Source organism: Equus caballus, chromosome 20 (genome assembly GCF_041296265.1).
Source record: "Equus caballus isolate H_3958 breed thoroughbred chromosome 20, TB-T2T, whole genome shotgun sequence".
In the NCBI taxonomy this organism is placed as follows: Eukaryota; Metazoa; Chordata; class Mammalia; order Perissodactyla; family Equidae; genus Equus; species Equus caballus.
In genome coordinates this window covers 39,140,435-39,160,802 of record NC_091703.1, presented here as the reverse complement: position 1 = coordinate 39,160,802, position 20,368 = coordinate 39,140,435, and the positions used below count along the sequence as shown (strand labels likewise).

Sequence of the window (20,368 nt, the reverse complement as noted above, 5' to 3'; positions counted from 1 at the left end):
TGCTCATCTTCCTCTACTTTATATTTGGGAGCCCTACCACAGCGTGGCTTGCCAAGCAGTGTGTAGGTCCATACCAGGGATCTGAACCAGCGAACCCTGGGCTGCTGAAGTGGAATGTGCAAACTTAACAGCTGTGCCACTGGGCCAGCCCCACCGAGGAGGATTTTTTAAAAAGTTGAAGAGAGAATTAGCGAACTGAAAAATAGTTGGAAGAAAATTTTAGAACAAAGTACGAGAGGACAAAAGATAGAAAATAAACAGGAAAGTGGTGGGGCCAGCCCTGTGGCCAAGTGGTTAAGTTCGCATGCTCCACTTCAGTGGCACCGCTCATCAAGCCATGCTGAGGTGGCATCCCACGTGCCACAACTAGAAGGACCCACAACTAAAAATATACAACTATGTACCAGGGGGCTTTGGGGAGAAAAAGGAAAAATAAAATCATTAAAAAAAAAAAAAGAAGAAAGGGATGTAATGAGGTCTAATATGTGTTTCAGGTGATGGTCCAGACAGAAAGAGGAAAAGGTACAAAAACAGTATTTGAACATACAATGGCTGAGAATTTTTTAAAATTGATGAAAAACTATTCAAAAGGTGATAGGCAGCCATGAACTGACATATGTTCACTCCACCGTGTGTTCTCTTAAAACTGTACATCCTTCATGCACAAATCCACCTTGGAAAGGATTCTGAATCCAGCATGGAGGTAGCTCCCTAGTGGATGGAACAGGGCTTGGGTGGGCTGAGTTCAAGTACAAGCTCTGCCACTTCCTAGCTCTGCCGCCTGGAGAAGGTTGCTAGAAAACTTCAGTTTTCTCCACTAATAGATAGGACTAGTAATACTGGCCTACCTGACGTTGCTGTTGTGAGAATCAAGGGATACAATGCATGTGAACAAACCTGGTGAGTGCCAAGTGCTTTAAAATGAGGTATGGTTTGAGCAGGATTGCAACATTCCCAGGGGCAACGAACAGCGACAGGGAGGACTGGCTCCCTAATTTTCAGATCCCAGCACAAAACGAAAATTCAGGGCCCCTTGTTGAAAAATTTTTAAGAATTTCAAGATGGTGACAGCAGAGCTTAAACCAAGCACAGGTCACACGCCCAGGAAGCCAGCTTTGGTGACAGGCCCTGTGCCTTAGGAAGAAACTGCTCTGTGCATTAGGAAAGGGCTGCTCATCCCACACCCAGGTGTCTGCAGCTGTAGCCCACATTATCTTTGAATTCTGAAGGGCAGCAACGTTTAGGGAAAATGCAAGCACACGTGTTTCCAAATGCCAAGGAGGGCAAGTGAAGTGACCGGAGTGGTTTTCTGAGAGAGTGGGTGGGGCCAGCCGGGCTGCCATTGGTAATGTGGAACTGAGTGTTCCCCACAGACTCTGGCCTAGAAAAAAAAGCCTGCAGCTGTATCTACAGGGCCTGTTGTTTGCTGCGGTGTGTTACAACACAGCCTGGCAGCCTCCCGGGCCTTTCTGTCTTCCTCCTGGAAGAGGCTGGTCCCAGAACACGTGACACGGCCACAGAGCCCAGCAGATTTGCCCACACTGCTCCTTGCTGTTCCCTCAGTTACTAGGCTTTTCCAGGTCTGCGTGTTTTTGCTCATGCTAGCCCTCCCCACCCGGGAGTCCCTTTTCTTCCTCTTCCACATCCCTCTGTTGGGCAGACGTCATCTTTTAAGACTCAGCTCTAGTGTCACCCCTTCGATGAAGCTTTCCCTGCCTCTCCCAGGAAGAGCCAATTCCTCCCTCCTTGGAGCCCTCCACTGTGCCCTCTCCAGACATCTGTCACAGTCCCCGTAACATGAGGAGCACTGATGTCACTGTCTCTCAGCCTGAAGCCCTCAAGGGCTGGGATAATGTCTTTCACCTCTGTATTCCCTGCACATAGCACAGTGCTTAATACTTGCTATTATTGAGCATAGTAGATGCTTCATCAATTGGGAGTATGCACAGTAGTTTTCATCACCACTGTCTTGCTGAACTAATGCATGGTAAATTGTTCAGTGTCTCCCTAGCAGCTGGTGAAAAGGAAAGCTTCCAGGCCCTGCGACAGGGCTCTTGCCCTTGAGGAGGTGTCAGTGTTGGCCCTAGTTGTCCCTTCCGCAGGTCCCACCGCTGGAAGGCAGGGATGGTGATTTGTAGAAGACTCTTCAGAAATACTGAAATGACCGTGGTAACATAGCGCAGAGGGTGGATTTGGAGCTAGGAGTTGTGGCTTCTCATCTGGCTATGACACATTAGCTTTCCATGGGCAACTATGAAGTCCTATAGCTATGGGACTTTAGGTTTCTGTTTCCTCAAGAATGAGGAGCTTGAGCTGGCTATTTCCTAAGGCCCAGGTGCAGCTCACTCGGTGCCCTTCTGAGTCTCTATGGGAGCGACTCAAAGGGGGCCATCTAGTTGCAGAGGCCCGCGCCCCTCCTCAAGCTGCGCTGGCTCAGCGGGCCTACCTTTTGGGGAGGGGGTCAGAGAACACAAACATTTTTTAAGGCCCTCTGCTGTCTCAATCGCCTGGGATGTCGCGTTTGAAAGGCAGAAAGCCACGGGAAAGCATATTCTTCACGGTCACCGAGTGTCCAGCGGGAAGTGCTCTGTGCCAAACTGGTTCTGACATGGGATTTCCCCGTCACGACTGGGCATCTTTGACTTCCTGGGGTTGTTTCCTGGGGTTAACCTGGCCTGTTTACCTGACATAAACGGCCAGGCCTGCCCCTCTCCATCCTCCCCGCAGGCGGGGTGGGCAGATAGGAGGGCAGAGCGCTCAGGAAGAGCATTCGGGTGGGAAGTCAACTAGCTTGTTTAGGTATTCGTGTCTCTGGAGGTAAGGGCCGGCGTGAGGGGGTGCGGGTCGGTTTCCTCCATCCCTTCGCTCCGGCCTCCACAAAGGGCGAGGGCCAGACACGTGGGCTGGTGTGGAGAGGCGGAGGTTACACTAAGGCGGAGGTGCAAATGGACGGGGGCGGGACCTCATTTGCATGGACGGCGCGCGGCCACCAATCCGGACAGGCAGAGCGGCAGCCCGCGCGCCTTTTGGGGGCGGACTGACAGCCCCGGGGCCCTATGGAAGGCGGGTCCTGCGGCCGGCGGGGGCGGGCCGGCGCCGGGCGCTGCCCGGGGGATTCGGGCCGGCTCGCGGGCGCTGCCAGTCTCGGGCGGCGGCGTCCGGCGCGAGGGTGGCCTGCTGGGCGGGCTGAGGGGCGAGCCGCGTGCCGGTGAGACGGAGAGAGACGGAGACGGCGGGCGAGCGCGGCGACAGGTACCGGCGCCATGGCCGCGGGGATGGGGCGGGCTGCCGAGGCGCCCCGGGAGCCGAGTTCCGTCCCCCGCGCTCCGGCCGCCGCCGCGCCGCCTCCCCGCCCCCTCACGCGGCTCCCCGGCCGGGAGCGGCGCGCCGGGGAGGCTCGAGGCCGGCGCCCTGAGGCGCCCAGCCCACCGCGGCTCCGGTGCGCGCCGCCGGGGCGCGGGGCCGGGGCTCCTCCGGGAGGCGCCCCCGCCGCGACCCCTCTCGGGAGGCGAGGCCGCACCCGCCCGCTCGCCCTCCGCACCCGGCTTTTGTTTCCCGCCCGGGGTGACAGGTCCCGGCGCCGGCTCGCCCGAGGCCCGGAGCGGCGGCGGGACCCGCGGAGAGCCGGGCGGCGCGCGCGGCGGGCGAACTTCGCCTTCCGGGGCCCGGGCGGCGGAGCGGGGTGCGCCGGGGCGCGCAGGCTGCCGCTCACCTGCGGGGCCTGGCGGGGCGAGGATAACGGAGCGTCCCGCCGCCGCCGGCCCGGCTTTCGGTTTGCGCTCCCGGGGTGGCGCGGGGTGGATGCGCGCGGCCTGCCTTCACCTGCCGCCCTGGGACGAGGGACTGGGAACAGCATCCCCGCTCTCGGCCGCCCTTCCAGGGGCCGGTGCAGCGCTGTTCCAACAGGTGATCATCCCGGCGCCAGGTGAAAGCCGCTGCCAAGTTGGATCAGGGCTCCTGGTTCCACTCACTCCGGGGGCGCCTTGGATGCGCCTCCTTGAGTCTAAAAAGGCGATCTGGCGCCCGGATGGGAGTCCAACCCGGTATCGATGAAAACCCGTCCTGGGGGTCAGCGTGGGCATTGCCTTCTTGGGATGGAGCAGCCGGGTTGGAATGTTTCCGTCTCATTTAAAAACTAGGTTCCTGCGGTGGTGGCGAAAGCAGGGGAAGGTACAAGTTGTAAATAGAGAATGCAGAACTCTAGATAGCCTTCAGCGTGGTCCGGGACACAGTGTACAGCGTTTGGCCGCCATTCAGTAAATTCTGCATGAAGCAGTTGGAGCTCGTGGTTTTGGATTTACTTTTCAGGAGTATGTTTTCCAGTGGAATAAGGCTTAGCTTTGAATGAGAGCTTTCTTTGCCTCTGGGAGGGTAGACAGGAGTGTTTATTTTCATTGTCATCTCATTTTGTTAGATTGTGGACAAGGGAAAAGTTAAAGCATATTTTGGTGAAGTATTTTTATAGTCTGTGGGAGTTCTGCCGAACTCCCCCACCAAGACTCTTTACTTTAGAGAATCCTAGTGGCCTTTTCTCTTGGTGCTTGAATCAAAATCCAAGGATAGACGTGAAAAAAGTTCTTATTCTGGTGGGAAACTTTTGTTTGTCATGCTTTCACCTATCATTTTCTGTTTGTCTCCCAACTGACCTCCGCTTAGCAATCTATAATTATGGCCCTGACCAGTTAGGCCCTGACTAATTTATCAATAATATATTTTTAAAATATACTTTTTAAATGAGAATTAATAATAACACTCATCATTTGCGAGAAACACTTGATTTAAGTTAATTTTTTTTCTAATGTTTCTTGTTTGAAATCTGTATTGGGTATGACTTATACTTAAGAGATGTAAGTTTAACTCAAGAACAAAGTTGTAATTTTGATTTAATAATGCTACTTTATTAGTATTGCATTGAAGGGTGATTTTACTTATTTACCTAGCTAATTAGTAACACCATTTAAAGGTGAACTCTTTAACCGAGGGGCTAGTTGTGACTATTTGAGATTAAAAAAAAAAAAGTAGCCAAAGGTGGTCTTTATAAAGTGTATTTCTCTAAAACAACAGGCTTACATGTTATGAGATCTTTGTCTTTCCAACATTTAACAAAACAAGTATGTTTCTGAATCTCTTGTTTTTTCAGTTATGGGAATTTTGGGTGAATTTCTTTTTTAAGACATAATTTTAACCAGTTCAACGTGAGAAACTTAAAATACTGCATTAGGCAGCTAATTAAATCTTCAGTTTTCTGTTTTTTCTTGGATTGGAAAAGAATATGCATTTTGGGCTAGTTTCCTAAAGATTTCTTAGTTTAGAATGAATTAGTCCAGGGAAGAAAGAACATCCTCTTTGTATCGCTGTAGAAGAAGTTATTGCTATTAAAAGCTAAACTGGGTTTTTGATGCTTAGTGAGGTAGGTTGGTTACAATGACTCGTCCTCATGTAGAATTGGTTTTATTCCGTGTAAGTAGTTGTAAGCAATCTTATGAGACTGGGGCTCTTAATGTTTTGGATGATTTATATAATTGCTCTTTAAAGTATATAGGAATATATTAGCTACTATGTGTAATTAGAAGTTTTATAATCTTTATCCTGTGATGATACTTAAGTATACCACATATCAAATTGAAGTAATATTTCAGTTTTTTAAACACAAAAGCATATTTTAGGAATTTTCACTAAAAAAGTGCCTTTTAATTAAAAGCCCATTTTTACATTCAGTTTTTAGATATTTTAATTACTGATTTTTTGTCCACTTTAACTTGTGGTAGACCATATCATAAAATTATCAACCACATTTCAGTTTCAAAATTAAGCATAAGTTGAATTCTTACATGTACACAATACACAATGGAAGTGTTTTTAAGTCACTTACTCTCAGGCGTGGCTCCTTTCGAGTTTGGGGGTGGGCAGATATTTTTGAAGGAATAAAGCTGCAAAAAACAAGGATGTACATTAAAACAGCCAGATTAGAAGATGAATCAAATGACACTGTTAGACCTTAATAATACTTTATAACAGTAATATGTGTGTTATACCTGGCATTAAGAATATCCTCTGTAAGCTTTTACTATAATTTTTCACAATTCCTGAAGAAGAATCGGTATATATATTTTGGCACACTAAATTCTGTAATTATTTAATGCTGAACAGTTAAATATGTACATTTTATAATTCTGAAACTATTTGAACTTTCTAACCTAGCTGATTAATTACATTTTGTTTTTTCATATTTTACATTTCTGAATTTTTTTCAGTGCATTTTTAACTTCTGACATATGTCCCCAAAAGCGTAAAGAAAATTAAATCTACGTGCATCAGAGACTGGGTGGATGTTGGTATGTAAATCACATAACTATTAATTTAAAAACCATAGTCACTTAAGTGTGATTTAATTTGCAAATAAGATGTTTATTTTTTGTATAAAAGACAATTCTGCCCAACGAGGTAGGTTAAAATAATTTATAGTAGGATCATATATACCCTTGTAACTGTGATCTTTGTAGCTAACAGGTTACTAAGGGTATTTTAGCAATATTTGAAACACTAAAATTCACATACTCAAAATAATTTGTACCTCATAGTTTGTTATGATGAGAATTGACCTGCATTCAGTTGAAACTTAAACATGTAAGACTATAATCCTTAAATAGGGCAAGTTCATTTTAGGCTTAATTTAGAATTTACGTCTAGTCTTTTGGAAGACATTAGGTTAATGAGAGTGAGGGACCACCAGAGGGAGTATGGGGTCCACATATTGATGTACCTGTTCTCGGCCCTTCGTCTGGAAGAAAAACATTTTAAAAAGAACTTTTAGTTCTCTAAAACAGGCACAAGATATTGAAAGTTGGGCGTTGTAGCTGTTTGGAGTTGCTGTCGTTTTTGTAACAGTTAATCAAGGCTGTTTTCTTTTAGAAAAAGGTACAATTTTTAGAAAAATGAAAATGATGTATTTTCAGAGTGAAATACTGGGTTTTGAAGTAAACAGTTACACATCTGTGAACGTTAGGGGACATCCAGATGCTAAGAATGTTTTTTAAGATTAAAAATGTAGAACATTTGAATTGTATGTTTTTGAAATTGCTCATTTTTTGGAAGGAGGAATAAAAGATGAAGAACCATCACAGACTGGAAGAGGGTGGTTTTTCCCCTTTTGTAGTCGCAAACCCTTCCCGAAAGCAGACAATGGTGATGTGCTAGAACGATTTGTAGTGTTCTGTCTCAATCTTGGCAATTTGCACATGATATTAAATGGGGAACCACTCCTAGTCTCCTGAAAGTGATCGTCTGATTCTCAGCAGCAGGGTTGGAAATTTCAGTTTGATCTCTTCAAAATCAGATCGGTATGTATGTTTCTTAGTGTTCCTGTCTCTGAAAATTAAGGAACCTCCTCTACTGTCAGCTGAAAGTTACACAATGGATTTGAAAGTCAGAATGTCCCTATCACAGACTTAGTGCTGCAGTAAGTTATGTTCTGGAATGGAGAAAACATCCTAGAGGTTAAGTCCTTTTCAGAATGTATTCTGAATCAAGATGGAATGGTCTTTCCCCATGTTACATCTTAACTAATGGAATTATTTCCATGTTTAACTTTTTAAAAAAGCAAGACAATAAAATAAAATCTTGTAACCTTAACATGTATTTTGGGTTTTGCCACTAGGGTAAACAGTTATTACATGGTAAATGGTAACATTTAATGCTTTGAAATTCTAGTTTGGGGAGGGGATTTGTTATGAGAAGAAGGTATTTCCTTGAAGCAGACCAGAGTAGTTTACATGGAGAGAAGTTCATTTCTCTTTTGGATTATTCTTAGCTTAAGACATAATACTTACTAAGAAAAGTTGAGGTGGTTGTCTTTCCCATCTTAGATTTATTTTCACTATAAACTTTGTAAGTTCTTTTAAAATATCTTTATTGGTCCTAGGTTGAATACTCAGAATCTGTTCATTTGTATCTGTATCTATATACACACATACATATGCATACCCACACAGGTAGATAGATAAAATACCTATATTATATTTTTTTGTATTTTATATGTATAACTGTATGTACTTGCTATGTGTATATGTGTTTATATAAATTAATCCATCTATCTATAGTATATGACTTCCTAGGCTTATTTATATGTGAAACACTTTTTTTAAAATAATGAAATCTTGCTACACCCAGAGAGATAAAGTACATGTTCACAAAAAGATTGATACAAAATGTTCATAGCAGCTTTTTTCATGATAGGAAAGAACTACTGATTCACACATAGATGAAGCTCAGAAATAAATTCAGAGCAGGAGAAGCCAGACACAAGTGTGTACTATATGATGCCATTTATAAAAAATAGAAGAGGGGCCAGTCAGGTGGTGCAGCAGTTAAGTGCACACATTGTGCTTCGGCAGCCTGGAGTTCACTGGTTCAGATCCCAGGTGCAGACCTACGTAACACTTGTTAAGCCCTGCTGTAGCAGGCATTCCACATGTAAAGTACAGGAAGATGGGTATGGATGTTAGCTCAGGGCCAGTCTTCCTCAGCAAAAAGAGGAGGATTGGTGGCAGATGTTAGCTCACGGCTAATCTTCCTCCAAAAAACAAAAAAAAAACCCCAAAAATACAAGAACAGGGGCCAGCCTGGTGGTGTAGTGGTTAAGTGCACGTGCTCTGCTTCAGCAGCCCAGGGTTCAAGGGTTCGGGTCCTGGGCATGGACCTACTACACTGCTCATCAAGCCATGCTGTGGAGGCATCCCACATACAAAATAGAGGAAGATTGGCACAGATGTTATCTTAGGACCAGTCTTCCTCAAGCAAAAAGAGGAAGATTGGCAACAGATGTTAGCTCAGGACCAATCGTCCTCACCAAAAAAAAAATAGTAATGATTACAAGGACAGGTCAAACTTAGATATGGTGACAGAAATCAGGACAGTAGTTTCTGGGTACAGGCTGTGGTTGAGTGGAAAGGGGCAAAAGGGAACTTTTTAGGGTAATGGAAGTATTCTTTGGCTTGATTTGGGTGATGGTAGTTCAAGTGTACACTTTTTTTGGTAACTTGTTATTTTCATATAATTTTTAACTTACAGAAAAGTTGCAAAACTAGTGCAAGGAACTTCCAGATTCACCAATTGTTGGTGTATACATTTGTTCAAACTTATTGAGCTGAATACTTAAGTTCTGTGCATTTTATGGTATGTAAATTTTACCTTAATAAAGAAAAAAGCTACAAAAATCTGTTGAAGATGAGGAGAATGATCTTGCTATCTGCAAAAAGTGAAATACCTCATCGGAATTAAGCACTGCTTTAATAATGAGGTAGAAAAAGAGAGTCACTGACAGTCTTTTGTGTCTACATACATGTACTTATGCTGCTTCTCTCTGAAGTTTCACGACAACGTATTTCTATTAGAAAAAACAGGGTCCTGAAAATGACTTAAGGCAAATCTGCCAGCGAGGGGACTGTGCTTTATTTTGTTATCCTGTGCGCGTCACGTAGGGAATGAGACTGACACCTAGCAACTGCTTTCTGGGAATTGGAGGTGGTGATTATTCCTGTTAAAAGAATTGCACACTTACAGTGTGCTAGGTTTTGTACAGACATGTGCAGTCTTCACTGTGGTGGAGGTTACCAGACGAAGAGGAGGCAGACACATCTGTTGTCATTTGGGGTGGTGCTGTTTATCATAGGGAGGCGAGATTGGTGCTTGTAAACCGTGTAAGCTCTTCTGGACCGTCAGTAAGTGGGAAATCTAAGTTGTGAATTGGATGCTCTCAATTAGTTTTAGTGCTGCCATAGTCTCAGTAGAATGATGTGATTTAAATTAAATCTATTTAAATCATAGCTTAAATTATAATTATTAAAAACATTCAACTTTTTCTCTCTACTTATTATTTTATATAATTTTAAATACGTATTCTTTACAATTAGAATTAGGTATAGTATATGGATATTGGTTCATTTTTTTTTAAACCTTTTTTTTGGCATCTATATAAGAAAGTTGTTTATTTCGTTATTTACTAGAATGGAAGCTGTGTGAAGTAACAGGATTAACCAGCAGATTCAACAAATTAATCGTTCCTGCTGGGGATAAACATTGATTTTGCCTTTGCTAACCAAAACCATACATTTATATGGCCTGTATATTTTTCTTCAGCAAAAACACAAGTTCATTGGGGGCCGGCCCAGTGGTGCAGTGGTTAAGTTGGCACGCTCCACTTCGGCAGCACGGGGTTCACTGATTCGGATCTCGGGTGCAGACCTACGCATGGCTTATCAAGCCATGCTGTGGCAGGTGTCCCACATATAGGGTAGAGGAGGATGGGCATGGATGTTAGCTCAGGGCCAATCTCCCTGAGCAAAAAGAAGAGAAAAATTGGTGGTAGATGTTAGCTCAGGGGTAATCTTCCTCAAAAAAAGAGAAAAGTTCATTGAAGAGGAAAATTGACAAATGTCCACCATCAACCAACATGGATAAAAGAACTAATTTTCCCCATTTAATGAACATATTCATCTTCCTCTGAAATGACAGATTGTGCCTTTTCTCCCTTTCATATACACCAAATATCATTGGTATATCAAAAATGAATAAAACATTATTTGAAAAGTCTTTATCTACTAGAGTTTTGTTTTGAGTTGTCAAACCTTAACTGCAGATAGAATTTTAAAAATACCTGTAGGTAGCCTTTTTAAGACTTTTTATTATGAAAGTTTCAAGCATACAGAGAACTGGAGAGAACAGTATAATGAACCTCCATGTACCTAATTCTGCAGATTTATTAATTATCAACATTTTGGTTAATGCACTTTTAAAACTGTTAAATTCTCGGGCCCGCCTGGTGGCGCAGCGGTTAAGTTCACATGTTCTGCTTCAGTGGCCCGGGGTTCACTGGTTCAGATCCCGGGTGCGGACATGGCACCGCTTGGCAAAAGCTGTGCTGTGGTAGGCGTCCCACGTATAGAGGAAGATGGGCACAGATGTTAGCTCAGGGCCAGTCTTCCTCAGCAAAAAAAGAGGAGGATTGGCAATAGTTAGCTCAGGGCTAATCTTCCTCAAAACAAAACAAAAAACTGCTAAATTCTCACAAATATTGTAAAATAGTAGTATTGGTGCACCAGATTTTTCTCTGTGTTTTTCAGAAGTTTTGTTATGAATAGAGAAACCTAAAAAGCAGTGGGTTTTAGCTCAGAGACTTGACTTTGGATGTTTGGTAATTATGAAACTACTTTTATTCTTAGCTCCTTTTTGTCAATTCATAGCCTGGAAAAGAAAAATCGTCTTAACTTTTCGTTTAGAATAAATTAATCCATATATTCTGTATCTGTAGAGTAAAGTGCTATTCATCTGGGAAGTGAAATTATCTTTAAAGTGTAGTATTTGAGGAATGCTGTTGTCTATTAATGTTTTTCCGTTACTTTCTCTTTCTCTGAAAACTCAGTCATTGCTGTGCTTTTTGGGCCCCAAATCTATATCTTCTGTCTAAACTTGAGGCCTTCCAAACTTGAGATCCAAATTTTCACCTATGTCCTGAAACTAAATATGTGTAAATACCATCTGTAGCAACTGTACACCAATGCCTCCTCTACTCACAGCCAAAATGCTTCTCTTCCTGACTTTCCTCTTTGGCTGTTAATGACACCATTATTCTTACTGGTCATTTTTGACTCTTCCTTTACTTCTTAAGCTCAGTGAGTCACAAAATCACTATGTTTCTAACTTCATAATGTCTCCTTTTAGTCTTTTCATTTCCACGACAGTCGTCATAGTTTGGTTAACATGTTAAAGCAGGAAGTTATCCCTAATCTGCAATGAACTTCATACGTATCAAAATTAAAATGTGTTCCTAAAGTAAAATAGGGCATTTTCTTCCGTTCTGGAGAAGGCTTCAGTCAGCCTTATAGGCGAACACATAATTTTTAAGGCCTAGGTAATCATTATACTTAAACCAAGATGAAATGGATGATTTCCAGATCACTCAGCTCAAATAACCTGGTGAATGGTGGGTGGTGGGGTCCACAGTTTATCAAGGGGTGTAAGCAGCAGACTTTCTTAGACCTCGGAAATGGCCCAGGACGGGCTCCTTCCAGCCCAGAATATCTGCAAGTGCTTTGCTGTGGGGAAGTACTGAGTGTATGTAGCACATTTTCAGGGCTTCCTAGAGTTTTATGGCTAAAAATACAGGTCGTTGGGTTTACCTGAGAACTCCTCTCCTCTCCCTTGTCCCGTATTTCCTGGCCAAGATAGTTTCCACCAAAAAGCCATCATGCCGAAAGTGACGTGTTAGTCTATCTCATTACTTTCCCTTCTCCTCACGTGCTCCTGGAATAGTCGGTTGTCAGAAAGATAGGAGCCTGAGGTTAGTTGGGAGGCTATAAAATAGAAAAGGGAAGATAAGTGATAGCCGTTGTGGTTCCCCCTAGCAGTCATCCAGCCTCCAGAGGTCTTGGGCCTGACTCCTTTCCGGATGGATTGTAGCTTATCAGCTTGGCCTGCATTTGGTCGGCTTATGGAGAGCTTTCTTCTTTCTGCTCTTCTGGGAAATGTTTGAATTTCCTCCGGGTAGGAACCAAGACTGACTTCAGATTTTAAGATTTACTGACTTTGGGGATAAGAGAGTGAAATTCTATATTGTGTTATCTGATTATTTTCTTCTCCAGGAACGAGGAATAACATGAGGATTCTGAGATGTTTATGCAGAAATTAATGTAATGGTTATTAAGAGTGGAAAATGGATGAGAAAAATACACTATTTCTAGGAAGCCTAATGTGGTAGGAATGGACAGTGGAATGAGTTCAGGAGTGTTGCTACTAAGTAGCTATATGACCTCTCTGAGCCTTACTTTAATTGTAAAATGGGTGGGTTGGATTAGATAGTGTTTTAAGGTCTCTTTGCTGCTCTGAAATTCTAAAATGAGTGGTTTTTCAGGCAAAAACCTCCTAATTTATATACTGTTCCTAATAATTTTTCAGTGGCTGTTTCACATACATATTTTTCTGTTTCCTTTAGGGGTTAGGAAAAGAAATAACTGAAGGAGTGAGTATTCATAAAATGGATTAGATTTTAGTGTTTTCATTTATCTGCGTCTCTCCACTGGATTTATTTTGGACTCTTACTTTCACCGTTTGTTTGTGTCCGCTTTCTTGCTTTTCTTACTTTTTCTTATCATTTCCGCTTTACAGTGTGACTTTGATATCCCTCTTTTCGCTGCTTCTCCTTGCTCCTGCTCCTTCCTAGCTGCCCTTCGTTGCCCATGTTTCCATTATGGGTGGAATTCATCAAATAGACCGTTGAGCCTGACCTATCACTAAATTAAATTTAGACGTCCTAATAGTTTTAGGATTAACGAGAACCTTCCACTCGATAATACAGAATCTATAAAGAGGTGACTCCTAGGTTAAGGGGAGTAGGGGAGCCTGAAGGGAGAAGGAATGGTGTGGGAGGGAGTTTCTATGCATTATTTTGCTGTTTTGATTTAAAATATAAATTAAAATCTTTAAGTTTTGGTGGTGGTGACTCTGCCAGGGATATATTCAAGTTTAGTCCCGGAGTCTTAATGGACTGTGAGCTTCTTGAGAGCAGCAGCTGCACCTCCACGTCTGAATCCTTAGTGTTCAGCCTAGTGCTTCAGAGTCAGTGCAAGTGGAACTGAATTGTTAGGACTGATTCTTTTTTCAGGGTGTTTTGCGGTAGGCTGGAGATTAAGAGTACAGTATAGACTCTTTTTTTTTTCTTTTTCTCCCCAAATCCCCCCAGTGTATAGTTGTATATTTTAGTTGTGGGTCCTTCTAGTTGTGGCATGTGGGATGCCGCCTCAACATGGCCTGACGAGTGGTGCCATGTCTGCGCCCAGGATCCAACTTGGCGAAACCCTGGGCCACCAAAGCAGAGCGCGTGAACTTAACCACTCGGCCATCGGGCCAGCCCCTAGACTCTTAAGTAAGAGTATGGTATAGATTCTTAAGTAAGACTATTGCTACCACCTTGTGATATTGGACAAGATATTTAGCTTCTCTAAGCCTCAGTTTCCCCATCTATAATATTGGGGAGGAGTAATAACTACCTCAGGGTTGTTGTGAGGATTAAATGAGGCAATACATGTAAAGCACTTAGCTCACAGCCTGGTATCACAGTTTCATTAATAAGCACTTTTGTGTTCCAGATATTAAGTTGTGTTAGGTTGTAAGTAGTGTTGTTATAGAGTAAATAAGACAAGATCCTGTTCTTAGAAAAGGTAGAACGTATGCACAAAAGATGAATAACAACCTAGGTCCCATGGTTGGTGGCAAATGAGTGGTTTACTTAAGGACTCGAGGCAGGAATAATTGCTAAGCAGATGAGAACTTGAGGAAGGTGACAGAACTTGACCTGAGCTTTGAAGGACTAGCTAGCAAGTTAAGAGGATGGGCTCCTTGGAGCCAGACTCTCTGTGTTGGAATCCTAGCTCTGCTACTGTGTAATCTTAAACAAGTCCCTTAACCTCCCTCCTGGGATTGTTGAGAGATTTAAATGCATTAATACATGTCATGGTCTTCAAACAGTGCCTCAGACATGGTAGGAGCATGATAAATTATTATAAGGTGAGAGAAGGGAGGGTGCTTGTCAGGTAGAACATTGAGTGTAATGAAGGGACGATATCCTAGCTTTGTTTGAAGTGATGAAACCAAGTTGGCTGCAGGGAATAACCTGTTGGAAAATAGTGAGTGATTAAGCCGGGGCAGAATTACGAATGATTAAGCCAGGGAGTGTGACATCTTTTCCGTTTGTGCTGAGGGAACTTGGGAGGATTTCTGGGGTTATTTGTGCAGCATTCTTCTGTGTTAGAGAACATTTCTAAGTCTGTATCTCTAGCAGTTCTCACTCTCTTTCCTGATTTCAGTTTAACTGAAACTTCTGTTCAAACTAACTTTGACAATGAAGCTCAGAATCTTCTATCTTGAACCATTATGCCTCTTTAATTTGTCCATTTCTTTTTGTAAACATGTGTTTTTGGCTAACTTTCTCTTTTTCTCACCATATTCTAGTTGTTTGCATAATCCTTATTCCTTTTCTCCGAAGTTTAGTGGGTTACTGCTGCTGTTTTCCTCTGTCCTCAAAAACCCCAGTCAAGATCCTAAATCACCAAAGCCATAAAGTAGAAAGGGCCAGGGAGAGGCAGAAGGGGAGAGGAGGGGAAAGAAATATCCTCTAGACCAGCCATCTTGTTTTGTTGAAGACATTGAGGTCGAGAGGAAGAAAGTTAGGTGCTCAAGAGCTGCGGCTAATTAATGAGCAGGGCTGTATCTTTCGCAGCTAAAGTAGGGCTGTTTTTGACTGCCATCCTAGTGTGTTTCTCAGTCGTCTGGGTGGGGATTACAGTAGCACTACCAATTATTTTTCTACTGCAGCTATTAAACACCAAGATAAAAAATAATTTTACTACCAGGAATAATGTGATAATGTCACCCTTCTTTTTTTTTTTTTTTTGAGATTGGCACCTGAGCTAACAACTGTTGCCAATCTTTTTTTTTTTTCCTGCTTTTTTCTCTCCAAATCCCCCCAGTATATAGTTGTATATTTTTTTAGTTGTGGGTCCTTCTAGTTGTGGCATGTGGGATGCCACCTCAGTGTGGCCTGACGAGCGGTGCCATGTCCACACCCAGGACCCGAACTGGTGAACCCGGGGCGGCCGAGAAGCAGAACGTGCAAACTTAACCTCTGTGCCGCCGGGCTGGCCCTTAAGTCACCCTTCCTAATGAGAAGCCCGTGATTACATTTTTTGGACAAGCATTACTATTCTTAAAGTAATATTTAAAACCAGGACTCCAAAATCTGCTTTAAGAAGAAAAGGTTTCTTTCTTTCATTTTTAGAGTTGTAAATTATAAATATAATAGTGTTGAAAACATAAATGGCGTTCCCAGAAAAAGAGGGCTGTGTGTCTCTGTCATGGTGGAACACAGGTGCTTGACAGAGTGATTGGGAGGACAGTCAGGGTTGCGTGAAAATGTGGGAACTGTTGTGCCTCCCACCTCACGGCCCCCGCCCTGTGCTTCCACGCTGGCAGTGGTCTTTAAGTTTCCATCTTCTTCAGCCTCTTCCATTTTAATATATGCCGCACCTAATGGTGAGAAACATCCTTAAGCATTGTTTTCTTCTACGTTGTTTTCCTGCCTAGATGCCGTAGACCCTAAGCATAGTGTCTGCCCACTCAAGTTGCTCAATAAATACTCCCTTCCCTTTTTACAGAGCACGTAGTTTTTTCTCTATGTAAGTAATGTCCGTTCGTAATCGCCAAATCACTATCACACCACTTTTCTTCCCTTGAAATGTATTGTTTTAACTTTGGCAAGGTGCCCTCCCTGCATTTTGAAAATTTGGTGCACAAATAATTTTTAGTCCTTTTAAGCATAATTGTATCATGAAATCATTTTGCAACTGGTGATCTTTTCTTGTTCTCTATTCTTTCCCATGTTTAAAAAAAGAAAAGTGGCATGGGTTACATAAAGATGCCCCAGACCTCTTCTCATCCTGCCATATTCCTTAAAAAAAAAAGGTTTCTGGACTAGATTTATTTTTACTGAAACACTAATTTTTCTTTATCATTTTCAAACACTGTGAAGTTGAATTGTATAATCCACAAATATCTATACAAAAAAATATTTTCCATGTCCTCCATGCTTTGTATCAGATCACTTATTTATATTTCTCATGGTTTGGTTTCTTTTTCCTGTCTTCATTTTTCTGAAGGGAGAAGGGGATTTTTTTTTCCCTTATGGTCTGCAACTTGATTTGTATTTGGATGATTACTCTTTATAATGAATTTTATCTTCTATTTATGCTATTAGAAGGGAAGAGAAATGCTTCAAAATTAGATTTTGGATTTTTTTGAGGGCTGAATTTGTGTGTGTGTGTGTGTGTGTCTGTAGGTTTCTCTTAGCCCCTTTCTTCCTATAATATTTAGGATTTTCTGTTTCTGTTTTTAAATTGTTTTCTAATGTTGAATTGTGTTGTTTGAAAAAATCTGTTAAACTATATATTTATGACTGGCTGCTAGCCTTTCTTTCTAAATCTATATAGTAATAAATTTTGCTGTTAACTTCATTCTTAGAATATTGTTTTTTGTAATTTAACTTCTTTAGGTATAAGCCCTGCAATTCTCATATATTGAGAGAAAAGGGACAATTTGTCACTTTCATTATATAAGTTATTTGGTTATCTTGCTTCTTCCATTTATTATCATTTTCTGTTTTCTAATTGTGGCTCCTAAAAGTGGAGAGCTGTAGTATTGTTATGCATTCTTATAAACTGTAGTCTTTGTTATAAAATGTGTTCATTCCCTTTTCCAATTTTAATGTGACTGTATTCTAGGTTTTCTTTGTTTAATTCATGATATAGTTTTGTTTAGTTTTTGGCTAGATTTGTCGATTTGGGTTGTAGTTTCTTTTCATCTTCATATTGTTTTTCATTTTATTAATATCTCATTTTGTCTTCATTGAACAACGTTTTGATATTACCATATCCTGAACATTTTCATGTGTATGTGTGTGTCTGTAATTTCTAAACAAGTGTGACTGAGTTTCTTCAAGATTCCTAAACTATTTAAATATTTTTGTTTCTATTGTCTCTTTTGCATCTAAGAATGCTGATAACAGTATATAAGATTTTAATACACTTTATGAGAGTTAATATTTTATAACAGTTATCCAGCTTTGCCAGACCAATTTTGTTAGTAAATTAAAAACATTTAAAAATTACTAATCCTCCTAATCTAGTGCCCCTAGTTTATTAATTTGTTTTGATCCTTGTGTCATTTTATTCTTATTTTCAAAACTTGCCGTTGGCTTTTCTAAAAGTGAATCATGAATGTGAAATAATTAACTTTAAAAGAGGAAAATTAAGATACATTTTTGAACCTACATTTTAGGTAAATTGGGTTAACATTATTTGGTGATTTGACGATATAATATTTGTAATTTCTTTATAATTTGTATTAGTCTAGTATTGAAAGGACTTGATAGTTTGTAATTAAAACAAAGGTAATCACCATTAAAAACAAAGTCAGAAAACAAGCATAAATCACTTGAGAAATAGTGAGCAGGATGAGGGAGTGGGAAGAAATCTTTAATCTGAGGCAAGATAGTTTCTGTATTTGAACATTAAATTTAGCTCTGAGCGTCCTGGCAAGCAAGAGAAAAAAGGAAGCAATGGATTTCATAGTTATTGTCTGGTAAAGAAAGTTTATCACTTATTTAGGAGAGAGAAATTTTTTCTGAGTTCTAAGTTATCAAAGGCGTGTGTTATGTGAATTCTTGTATAAGGAATGTGATTTCTATTTCCATTTTTGTAAACTATTAAGTTGTTGCTGTTAGCTGCCTTGTACCATTTATATACACTGTAGTGATATTTGACCATATTAAGTTCACATCCACTGTTGTCAAAAGTGGAAATACCATAGCTGGGGTGTGTTTATATATTGCCTCTAGAGTTATAGCCATTGACGAACAGGAAACTGAAAGCTAAAAGTTCAGGAAATGTATTGTATTTAGACTTTGTGGAGAAAACATATATGATACTTAACTACTAAAATCCATGGCCATTTGAAGACTGAAAAATTTATGCATTTAGTTAGAGATGAATATTGTGGATTCTTATAACAGTGCTGTTAGACACTTAAATATGATAATAGTACAGTATGTGCATTGTAGGCCAGGAAGATTGTGCAATGCGAGAAAAAACACAGCAGATTATTGTATGTGTTCAGCTATACACTTTCAAGAAATAAAACAGCTGGCACATCTGTTGAATTCTTCGAGGATGTCTTATTTTCAGAGAATTACAGTTTTGGTTTTAGTTGAGTTCCAGGGAAGGAGAGGTTTCTGTTTTACAAGACAGCTCATTTTACTCTTAGGAAGTTCTGATGGTTAAGTTTTATTTTCTCAGATCGAATTGAACTTTATTTCCCTGTAATTTATTAATATACTCAGTAGTTTTCTTAGTGTTGAAAATAAAATGATTGATCAAAATTATTTAAAAAGTTAAATGTTTTGCAAGTGTTTTTTTTGGATATTGTGGCATTTTAGGTACCTCATAAAATACTACTTGTAAGGGTCTTTATTTTTGAAGTTATTAAAAAAATTTCTGTCAGAATAGATGTGATTAACGTATATGCCTGGTAACCTGTATTTTCTTACTGTTTCTATACTTAGCTATTTTAACAGGATGTGATTTATATGGATTCAACATTTTTATTCTTTGAAGTAAGTTTTAATAGCCTCTTAGAAATGGGAATTTTCTAATACTGTATTTTTGTTGCCATTCTATTTTTGTATGTTTCAACAAAAGAGGTAACATGACTATTTCACTGCCACAATATGTGAAAATTCTGTTTATTACAAAGTTCTTTTCAGGACTTTTAGCTGCATTATGTCAGTAATTATAATCATTTTAATCACCTTATTAAAATTAGCCTCTTTTCGGGATTAGTTTGGGTTTGGGTCTTTTAGGGCCATGTATTCACCTCTGAACTGTCGTGGTGGTCAAGGGGATAGAAAGTGCTGACTGGCAAAGATTGGGGATTGGGTCCACCCCAAGAAGTGAGGAGCAGTTGTTCCCCAGTGGATAGTCCCAGAATGCTGTTTCCAGCAGAAGGGGAATGGGCTTTGGGCTGACAAAACAGGGAATCTCAACAAGGCCAGACCATAAAGGGCCTGGGATAGTGGGATAAGGAGCTGATCTGTTGTTGCGATAGAAGGTTCTTTTCAAGAACAACTTCTGCTTTGTTCTTACTATGTAGTTTGTGTTCATTGTACAGAAATTTAATAATTCACATGTATATATCAGTGAGGAAAATTAAAATTTCCTATAACATTTTTTTTCCTCTTTAAATGTTCTTTGTTAATTTCCCTTAAGCGTCATGTAACATCTAGGTTACATCTTATTTGTTTATTTGAAAGGGTTCTTGTTGAACTGTTCTTTCTACAAATTGTGCTTCTGATAACTTTTAGAATTAATTATAAAGGATATAGGAGTTAATTTTTAAAGCCTTTGTTTTCATTTGATGTAATTATTCTATTAATTTGTATCTATTTTGTGGGAAACCATAGGCATAATAGGCATAATGAGAACACACACCTGGAAGTCAGAGTGGTTCTTACAGGGGAAACAGGAAAAATGGAGACCAAAAACCCTTTTTGTAAGTTCTTTCAGAGCAGAGACGAGGTCCTTCTTGTTTACCATTATGTCAGTATAATCAGGCACAATGCCTGACCCTTGGTAAGTGGTCCATAAATAGTTGTTGAATGAATGGATGAGCTTCTCATTAAGCGTTTCGAGTAGCTCATATTTCCTGCACAGTGGATGATCAAGATCAATTATATTCATCTGAAAAGTTAAGAGCCTTTACTGTGCTC

General features: G+C 40.8%; 1 protein-coding gene across 11 annotated transcripts in view; it reads left to right on the top strand.

Annotated features, from left to right (window-relative positions):
• Nucleotides 1-20,368, top strand: part of FKBP5 (FKBP prolyl isomerase 5) — a 128,321-nt gene that overhangs the window by 23,614 nt on the left and 84,339 nt on the right. For 4 of the 11 annotated variants that reach the window (XM_070245494.1, XM_070245497.1, XM_070245493.1 and 1 more), the window contains exons 1-2: nucleotides 3,113-3,252; nucleotides 6,255-6,335. The exons of 3 other annotated variants lie outside the window; for them this stretch is intronic. The gene's annotated coding sequence lies outside the window, so the exon portion shown is untranslated. Of the gene's footprint in view, nucleotides 1-3,060; nucleotides 3,253-6,254; nucleotides 6,336-20,368 lie in introns of those variants that run through there. 4 more of the 11 variants (XM_023624816.2, XM_023624817.2, XM_023624813.2 and 1 more) reach the window with 4 other exon arrangements.